Genomic DNA, 9,822 nt, shown 5'->3' with positions numbered 1-9,822 from the left:
TTCATGATATCTACTAGAACCCTATTCGGACATATTTCTGTAAGTTACAGGTCTACAATTTAAAAAAAAAATTTCATGAAAACCTGTGACGCTTTTGGAACAGAAATCTAGAAATCAGTGTAACGCTCAGGTGGTTAAGGACCAAACACAAAAACAGTTTTTAAAAGGAAAACATTGGTTGTCCATCAGCTTCAAACAAGGATACCGACTGGGTGATATGGGCAAGAAAAATGTTCTTAGCAGATTTTTTTTCTTTGTGATGCTTCCAGGTTTGCCATGAGAGAGGAGCAGTAATGCTCAGTCACTATACAGCCTCTTACACAGATCAACACATACTGCTGTGTCCATCTTTTACTAATAAGGTGTCTATAGCAAACCCAACACAGCAACTAGACAACTAGCTGGTCCAATGCGCCCAGTATTTCATATCTATCTGTACTTGTCACCGACTGTGCTAGTGAGGTGACCAGAGCAGATATACAGTAACCTTTGCAGTGACCGAAAGATAGATACAAAATACACACAATATTGAGACTTTCAATGTCCAATCACAGCCTAAGTTGGTCCAAAATGACCTGGGCTCAGAGGAAGTGGGTGGAATGATGCTGGCCAAAAGACTGAGGGCATGTAGTGATAAAAAAAGTACATGATACCTCTTTAAAAACAGTAAACATTTCTACAAAACTGGAAATTGTTATTTTAACTTTTAACGAGTTATTCACTGTTATAAAGATAACAGCAATGTCTTGACTTGACTTTACGGTTTTTACTTTGGCTTGATTTCTGCATAACTGAGGCTTCTGCATCACCCAGTCATTGGATCTGTTACTTTTTTAGACCGTTATCCAGGAGCCTTTAGTAACTCTGTCTTTTCAAAATGTCATACCTGCCAAGAATAAAAAAAAACTTGTCTGTCCTTTTGCTGCAGCCACCAAATACGGCTCTGCAGAGAAATCTCGGGTCTAGCATTTTCCAAAACTGACACTTCCGATTGCAAAGTTTTAATCTTTTGTGTACCCTGCAACACTGAATAATTCCCCCCAACCGACCTCCATGACATAACAGGACATAGATAGGAAGTGGGAGAATGAATGGGATGGCAATGAGCCCTACCGATATTGAATCAATAATGATCACTATTGTTTGCTGTCAAATCTGCAGGCACTTGTTCTTTAAGAACCAACACTAAGATGCAAGTGACCGAGCGGCTGCCAAGGTGCCCGCTGTCAATTGATATTGGTACTTTAGGAACCAGCAATGTAATGAAAGCAGCCAAGTACAATCACTTAACCCCACTGTAGGTCTGAACCTCCCCATATGGTGGAAGAGCCCAGCTCCTGAGTTCTTTTATGTCTTGGATACTCAAACAATCCTCCTGCCATAACCTGAGTGTTCCTGTCCACCTGGGATTTTTGCATGTCGACAATCTCCCCCATAGTTTTTTAGTTACAGCTCTCTCTGTTACATTGATGGTGGGAGTTCATCATAATAAGGTAGATAAAATGTGCAGACCAGGGCACTTAGCATGGGGATCTCACCAAAAGACTTCTGCAAGGACAGAAAACACTGTCAGGTGGTTTTAATTAAAACAAAATATAAATGAATAACACATTAAAAAAAAAATACCAGAATACCATAACCAGCTCTTGCAGCATTATTCCAAAAATTGCCCTGCAGTTCTGTTGACTGCTGTTTTCTAGACCAGTGGTTGACAAACTTTCAGGCCTCACAGACCAAATAATCCACGGAATTTCGAACCGCGCATGCACGAGGAGCCGTGTGTCACTCAAAGGGGAAGAAACCCCAGAGTTACGTCATGATACCAGAACCCGTCCAAAAGTTGTGTCCATAGCCTTGCGCTACTGTTCCCCTAGGATGTTTAGCAAGCAGGTCTGAGCCTGCAATGGGAGAGTGGACAGGTTGTGTCCATACAGGGGACCACCAAAATGTTCTCGTGGACCGCCAGTGATCCGTTTAGTAAAATTACATTTATTTGTATTAATGACTGCAGATTTCTTCTACTTGAAATATCACATTTGGGTGATCAACCCTTTAATACCAAGACACCACTTTCCTATTTTGTTTTTTTTCTATCAGAGGGACCAGCTGATGGTAACATTAAGCCACATCCTGCACAGGATGCTGCTGGCTGCTCCACTGGTGACAATGACAAGGGGAGGAGCAGCCATTCTCCGCCCCAGGGTTTGTATCCCAGCTAAAAGTGAAAGCACCATCATAACAACAGCTTACAAGTGACGCTGCTGTGAGTATCTAAACCCTATCATCATCTGACATCCATATCTTGTTTATTCCTCTTTGATCGCCATGTAATATAATTTTTAAATTTTCTCTTCTACAGGGCAGCTGTCGCTTCCACAAGAAAAAAGGTAAATTTGAATTATTTCCTAAATAATGCAAAATTACTGCTGTTTTTATTGATTTTATGTTGCTCAAAATCTATTTTATTATGTGATATTGCACCCTGACGGTTACAGAATCACCCAGTGACAGGGAGACAGTTTGAATGTGAAGCGTTCTGGGGAGCGAAAGGGTTAAACGTGTTGTTTGCCATCCTGCTTGTGTTGCCAGTTTTTGTATGATGGGTTGTTTTCACCTGTCGGGATGTCATGTGTCAAAATTATTCTAGAAAACAGTCATTATAGACTTTGTGTCTGGGTAGTGGCGGGTGATTTCTCACAATCGATGTATTAAGGAAATGGCTGCTGCTGTAAAATAACATTTTTAGTTCGCAAAGGCGTTTGATTTTGAAGATCGGATAGTTTTTTATTCAATGAAGATGGACATACGTAGAAAGATCTTGTCATGTGAACATAATTGAAGCTGTGGATGATCTTTCACCCAACGTGTAGATCTGCTGTATATATAATGGCAGATCAGCTTGTTACTATCAGGACGGCACCGTTCAACAGCTTCTAAGTTTATGCAATGGAATGAAAAAAGGTTACTTTGTCAGGTTTTTATTGCTATGTACCCACTTTATTGCCAAAGTAAGACGAATATCATCACCAAAAATTGTCACCAAACCAGTAAGTGGGAGATAATCCTTCATTGGGGACTCGTTTTCCCAATAGGATGGCATTCTGTGCACTATGGAGAGATTGCTTCTCATTTTCTGCTCCAGGGCAACAAGTGCAGAGAATTCTCCCAGCTGGGCCCACAAAGCAGACAGTAACTCCATGAAGATTGTAACCTTTCACTAAACTAGAGAAGATAAAATCCTGATTTTACACAAACTTTATTATGTAAACCCAATCACAAACATTTCATGTAATATTACCGTGATGTTTTTGTAACTATAAAGGTTCTTTTTTTGTTATTTATAATCTGCAGTTCACGGTAAAATAATACCCGGTGACCCTGCTATAAGATCCTTGTATAGACACTTCATAATAGGATCACACTTTCTGCTGTAGGTGAAAAGGCTCTCTCTCCCTGCCTTCACTGTTTTCTCTTTTTCCATATCTTTCTCTCTCTCTCCCTGCCTCTTTTATTCCCTGTCTCTCTACCTATATCTACTGCTCCCTCCCTCTTCTCTCTCTCTCTCTCACTTCCTCTCTATTTCTCTGGCCTACCGTGTCACTCCACCTTGCTTATACCTTATCTGTTCTCTCGCTCACTGTCTCTCTCTTTCACTTCCTGTCTCTCCCTTATTCCCTATCTCACTCTGGCTCTTTTTCACTCTTGCACCTGCACTCCCTTTCTCCATTTCTCTCTCTTTCCTCTGCACATTTCCAGTTTCTGTCTCTTTGCGCCCTGTCTCTCTTGCTCCCTTTCTCTCTCAAATCCCTATCTCTCTTTTTTAGCCTCTCTCTCTTTGTGTATTGCTTCCTGTCTCCTTCACTCACTCTCTCTCTTTTTTGTGCCCCGTCGCTCTCTCACTTCCTGTCTATCTATTTCTTTTGCTCTCTATCTCACTTTCTCCATGTCTCTCTCTCACTTTTAGTCTCTTTTTTTCTCGTGCGTAAAGTCTCTCTTTTTCTTGCTCCCTTTCCCTTTCTCCTCTTTCTATCTTGTATGTGCATTCCCTCTCCCCTTGTCTTCTTCCGCATGCTTCCTGTTTCTTTCTTTCTTGCTCCCTCTCCTCTCTCTCTCTCTCCCTCTCTCTCTCTCTGCCACACCCAAACCTATCCTGGAGATTCTGTGTAGACTCCTTATTGTACCTGTAAACAATCATTTCTCCTCCCTTTTTTCTCTTTGTGCATGTGACTATCATAGTGAATATTCAGCATGGTGTGCCATGTCTCACCAAGATGAACATGCAGTGAGACATCAGCTCTTCCTGTGCTGATGCCATCCGTACCTACCAAGAAATAAACCAAAACGTGAGACACACACAGAGGGAAATCAAAGGGATCAGCCATATTTACTTGCCCCTTTTCATTGCTTTCTATCCAGTTGTTGCACATTTCCGAGGCCCTGGATGTCATCTATAGCAGGGGTCCCCAACACCTACCTCCGTCTGACAGGTGGGCAGAGGCTGTCACCGTTACACCCCCCAGCGGGATCAGGAGATGGTCCTTGCTTGGGGGGGCACACCGGCCATAGCCAGGGACCATGTCTCATTGCAGGCTCAGGGCGGTGGGCAGGTTGTGTCTCTGGTCTGAGCCTGCGATGGGAGAGTGGATGGGTTCTTGCATCATGACGTCAGTCTGGGGAAGGTTTCTTCCCCTTTAAGTGGCACACGACTCCCCGCGCATGCAGTCTGTGCTTTTAGTGGTCCGTGAGCTCCAAAAGGTTGGGGACCACTGATCTATAGCTTGATAGCTACATTAGTACAACGGAGTTAAGTGCTGTTCATCATACATTTTTATCTTCTTTTTTCAAATCTATCATTTTTTAGGAAGAATGTGTTTTAGGCAGCTGGTGTCTGATTGGGAAGGCCCATGCCAATACAGATAATGAAAACAGGGAGGCTTCTTGTGTCTCTATTGCAATCCTCATCTATCTTAATCCAATAGATGAGGGGCCAAAGCTGCTACCCTGCCCAGAGGACCATTCTGCTGTATCCCTCTCTGGTTGTTGGTGCATTTTATATGTGTTACCATAAATCTCTATAGACCTAAAATTGCGATGGAAACTGGATCAGAGCAAGAAGCAAGCAGGGAATGCACCCCAAAGTTTAATTCATTCTGACAACTGCGGAGGCTATTTCAGAACTGTTTCTGGCTTCTGAATGGCAACCAAAAGCTGTCAATCAAAAGCTTGCCCAGCATTAGGGGGCATCAAGGATAGGGTGCCAGAGAAAGGGGGATTTTTGTCACCTGCTTATGATGTCACGTTATCATTCTAGTATATGTATATATAAAAGGAAAATGGAGTGCTAAAGCATCTGAACCTTAGCTTCTTGGTTCTCTAGGTTAAGGGAGGATTCTCTTTACCTGCTAAAATATGAAAAATTATTTTTATTACCCCAGTCACTCTCATGCCATAATGACTAAGCTCCTTGCTTTTGCAGCTTTGTGTGTCACCTGTTTACACTTGTAGCTGGCACATTGGTTTGTAAATGAGCATTGCCAATAATACTGCTTGTGATCCAATCTAGACACCTCCTCTTCAGCTCCCAGTGCCTGAAATATGTTTACATGACAGTGCTATGAAATGCAGTAGAACCTACAGCATACATCCCATTCTTAGCGTGATTATTGATGCAGTTAATAAAAATCTATATATTCCCTATTGGACGAATCATGAAAACCACCCATCAAAGCTGCCTCCATATGCTCCAATTTATGTGCTTCCTACTTCAGTTCAGAGTGAAAGACTTTTAGATAAGTTACGGATAATTGAATATTTCCAACAAGGTTGCTGTTGAAGTCATAAATATTTAATAGATGTGTGTATCTTTAGTTGGAAATCTTTTTTAGGTCTGTCTCTGAAGGAAGAGTGCTCAGCGATGCAGCAGTCTATTAAAAAGATCAAATACAGGTTTGTGCAGAGACTACAAGCAGCAATATAGTCATTCTAGGTGCAACCATATGGAATGATTTTGTACAGTACATTATTCAGCATTGGCAGCATGGGGTTAAAAAGTCACATAGATTTCTGTACTTCACTTCAGATGTATCATGTGTAGCCAGGCTTGTATAGAAACAATTGTCCCTGAGGATTGTATACATTCCTTATTGGCTTCGTCAGTCATCTTCATAACACTAACTGTCATCACTGCCAACTGGCTGCGGGGTGAAAGGTGATACTGGCTCTACTGTGCTAATGTCAACAGGGTGTGCTGCCACTGTGTGTGTATGTGTGCACACTCGTGTCTTTCTGTTGTGTGATGTTCTCATTTCCGTGTTGAGTTGAAGGATTAGATCATGTCTGGGGCGAGCAGAACCTGTGCTGAACATGTATGGATGCAAATGGCCAGTCACCATTTGTTTACTATTTAAATGGCATTTTGCATACGCAGCTGGTAAAATGAAAGATTGTTTGTGTTGGATTGATCCAGGGGAGACTTGTCCTGAATATCCCTGTCATTTGTGATCTGAACAATATTATCAGTGATAAGAACCCTCCCCAGTACTTTCTGTAACAACAGAACACCCCCCTCCTCCTTGTTATGGAGATAAGGAGTCCAGGCCATTCTGTAGTCCTAACACACTTCTGATCCTGGGTGAGTGTTGTCACACTAGAACAGGAACTCCATGACTGCCATATATTATATATTTGTACCTGGGTTTAGATACACTCATGTAAAATAGAAGATCAATATTGATATTGATTGAAAGATCATTTAAACTGACCTCTGCACCCAAGATGAATTCTGAGAAAAATGTTGAATAATCATTCAGGCGAAACCAATTGCTGTGTTTAGAATCAACAAATCCGAGAAATTTATTAAAGTCGATGCCAACCCTATCTGATAAAATTGAGCTTGTTCAAGCAATAAATATATACCGGTAGCAGGTGCATGTGTATACGTTCTTATTTACACAAATAACGAGGATATAAGAATGTTTTATCAGTATGATGGATGCAAATCTATGGAAGGAGAAGTGACCTTGGAGTAATTGTTCTTTTTATATAATGTAATAAGTTCCTGCTATCAGCCTATGTCTAGGAGTTGTACAGTGACCTCAGCTTCAGTGCCATGTCCTGTAGTGACATTGGTGGAAGGAACCAGTGAGCACACACAGGACACAAAAAGGAAACTTTACCCAATGATTCCTCTTTATGGGGTGACAGAGGAAATGTTTTCTTCTGCCTGCAGCAGACTGATGACATCATCTTTTCCAAGGCAAAGTCACTGGATGGGTTCACACTTTCGTCTGCACGTGGGTTCACACTTTCGCTGTCCAGTGTGGTGCTATACAATAATGCATGTGTGTTAGAATCATGTTTCTATGCACTAATATGCATTGTGTTAATGTAGCCCATTCATATTAATCTGGACACTAAAGTGTCTAAAAGAATGGTGCTATTTTTACCAGCATGGTTCGCTATAAAGCACAGTATTGCTTACCCTATGCATGTGAGTTGTGTAACCTTAGAAAATTGCTTTAAAAAAATCTGGCACCACAACATGCTAACAGATGTGTTAAAGTGGAACTAAATTGAAAAAAAAAAGATAAAAAATAGAAAGATCACACTTTAATCCCTCAGATCACTTGATTGTGCTGGAGCTTTCCTCATTTGGGTCCCTCGACGTCCTGAAATTCTTCTTCGTCCTGGCAAGGAAGAAGCACCGGGTGCCGCCATATTTCTTCTTCCTTTTTCTGGCTATGTCACCCAATTTCGCACTGCGCAGGTGAGAGATCGGATGACATAGCCTGCTGTTAAAGGGAAAAATAAGCCCCATGCGTAAGATCAGCATCTCTTTCCTCTTAGTGAAAAAATTGTGTTTTGATAATGTGTCTGCTACTGCAATGCTCTGAAGCTGTAAAACAGTGAACTCAGTTGTTGTGCACTGTGGTTTATCATAAAATATATTCCTTTAAGATAGTTACTAAAACATTAGGGCTGGGTTCACACTTTTATGGAATGGTGGTAGGTTAACAGTAGGGCTGACAATGCACCAAACAGGCCAAAAAATGAGCATGCACCACTTTTTTGTAACACATCACACCCCAGCACATAGTGCATTACCATCGGGGTGTGTGGCAACAGATTTGCATAGAAGCTGTGCGGCCTCAAAATAAAGGGCGACCTGCCAACATACCGGCCACAACAAAATAATATATAATATAAATAAATACATAATAGAACATGTAGGAATTATACACAGCGTTTCACTGGGCTCCTGTCTCTGAATAGGTGTGAAAGACATACTTCACGTGACCTGTAAACAGGAAGTTGGAGGCAATTGTGACGGTTTTGCCTCCAGGTACTTTCTGTCCACATCTGCTGTGACTGTAAATTTATTTTGTGTGTGAAAGATTTATAGCCTGTGTGGCTGTTCCACTGTTTATTTATCCCAGCTTTTATTAATTACTGCATGTTCTATCCCGTCATCATGTTAGTCCCATATTTTATAACTCTCTATCAGAGCAATATCTGAACAAGGTCCATTCCACGGCAATATACTCAGCATTAAGTGTTCCTGTACCCCCAGTATGTTATTCAACGTCTGACAATCCTTCCAAGAATTTCCAACGACAACATTTGTTCTGAAACTATGGGGCAAAACAATGCATAAAGATAATGTCTGACTTTCTAAAATATTACACAGAAAAGAACCCTGCTGTAGGAAATATAGAGACTGATATTACGGGTTATCTTAAAAGGGCCTGAAAATCAGGACTGATCTATTGCCTTCTAGATTGTAAGCTCTTCAGGGCAGGGTCTTCTCCTCCTCCTGTTTCACACTCTGTATTTAATGTACAACGCTGCATAATATGTGGGCGCTATATAAATCCTGTTTATTATTATTATTAATAATAATAATAATAATAATATTAATAATATTTATAAATACTATGAGCATGATTTATCATAGTTTACCAAGACTGAAGAAGCTAGACTATCATGGAAGAAGCTAGGATCCATGAGTTCATACAAGAATTATATATTCTCATAAAGTGTGTTTCGCAATGGCTTGTGTATTCCTACCAGCACAGAAGGACAAGATTATTTTTATTATTACACTTACACAAAAAAAAAAAACAATTTAAACTGGCCTATGCACTTTATCTTAAATATTCTGAGAAAATGTTTAACAGTCCATTTGTTTTTGTTTTGATTTTTTTCATACATTAGTTTTTTATATACACAATAACCCAAACTACCAACAGTTAGGTTGCATAGCACAAGTGATATGAATAATTTCTGCAAGAAGTCCCATGTACCCTTAATTGGACATCAAGGGGTTATATAAATATAGGCTATATAGTCTAATCCAAATTTTTAATTCTCAGTAAAGGTAAAAAAAAAAATTTTCCCACAGTTGAAACCACTGTGAAATAAATGGTGTTTCCAGCTATAGGGTAATGTATATAAAGCTAGCCTTTAGAATTCAATGCAGGTGAATGTGACCTCCTTTCAATTGACCTGCTTTAGCTTTTTTTGCATTCCTAAAGACTTGCATGGAAAGAGAAGCCCATTGACCCTGACCCTATAAATACATTTTTGCCCATTTCTCTGACCTGTTCTTTTGCACTTTCTCCCTCCCCAGGTACCTCAATACCTCAATCTGGTTATCACAGTCTCGTGTGTTTGCTTACATCCTGTGCAAAAGTCTGCAGTGTCCTAACAGTAGCTTCCCATCACCTATGGGGACATCTCTGATCTTTAAACTCAGACCCATAGAACTCTGTAATACCAGCCAACACACTGTTAGCACAGTAAATAAACAAACCCCAGAGACCA

Source organism: Pyxicephalus adspersus, chromosome 2, assembly GCF_032062135.1.
Source record: "Pyxicephalus adspersus chromosome 2, UCB_Pads_2.0, whole genome shotgun sequence".
Classification (NCBI taxonomy): domain Eukaryota; kingdom Metazoa; phylum Chordata; class Amphibia; order Anura; family Pyxicephalidae; genus Pyxicephalus; species Pyxicephalus adspersus.
The sequence above is the reverse complement of the archived record's forward strand: the minus strand, read 5'-3'. Positions refer to the sequence as shown.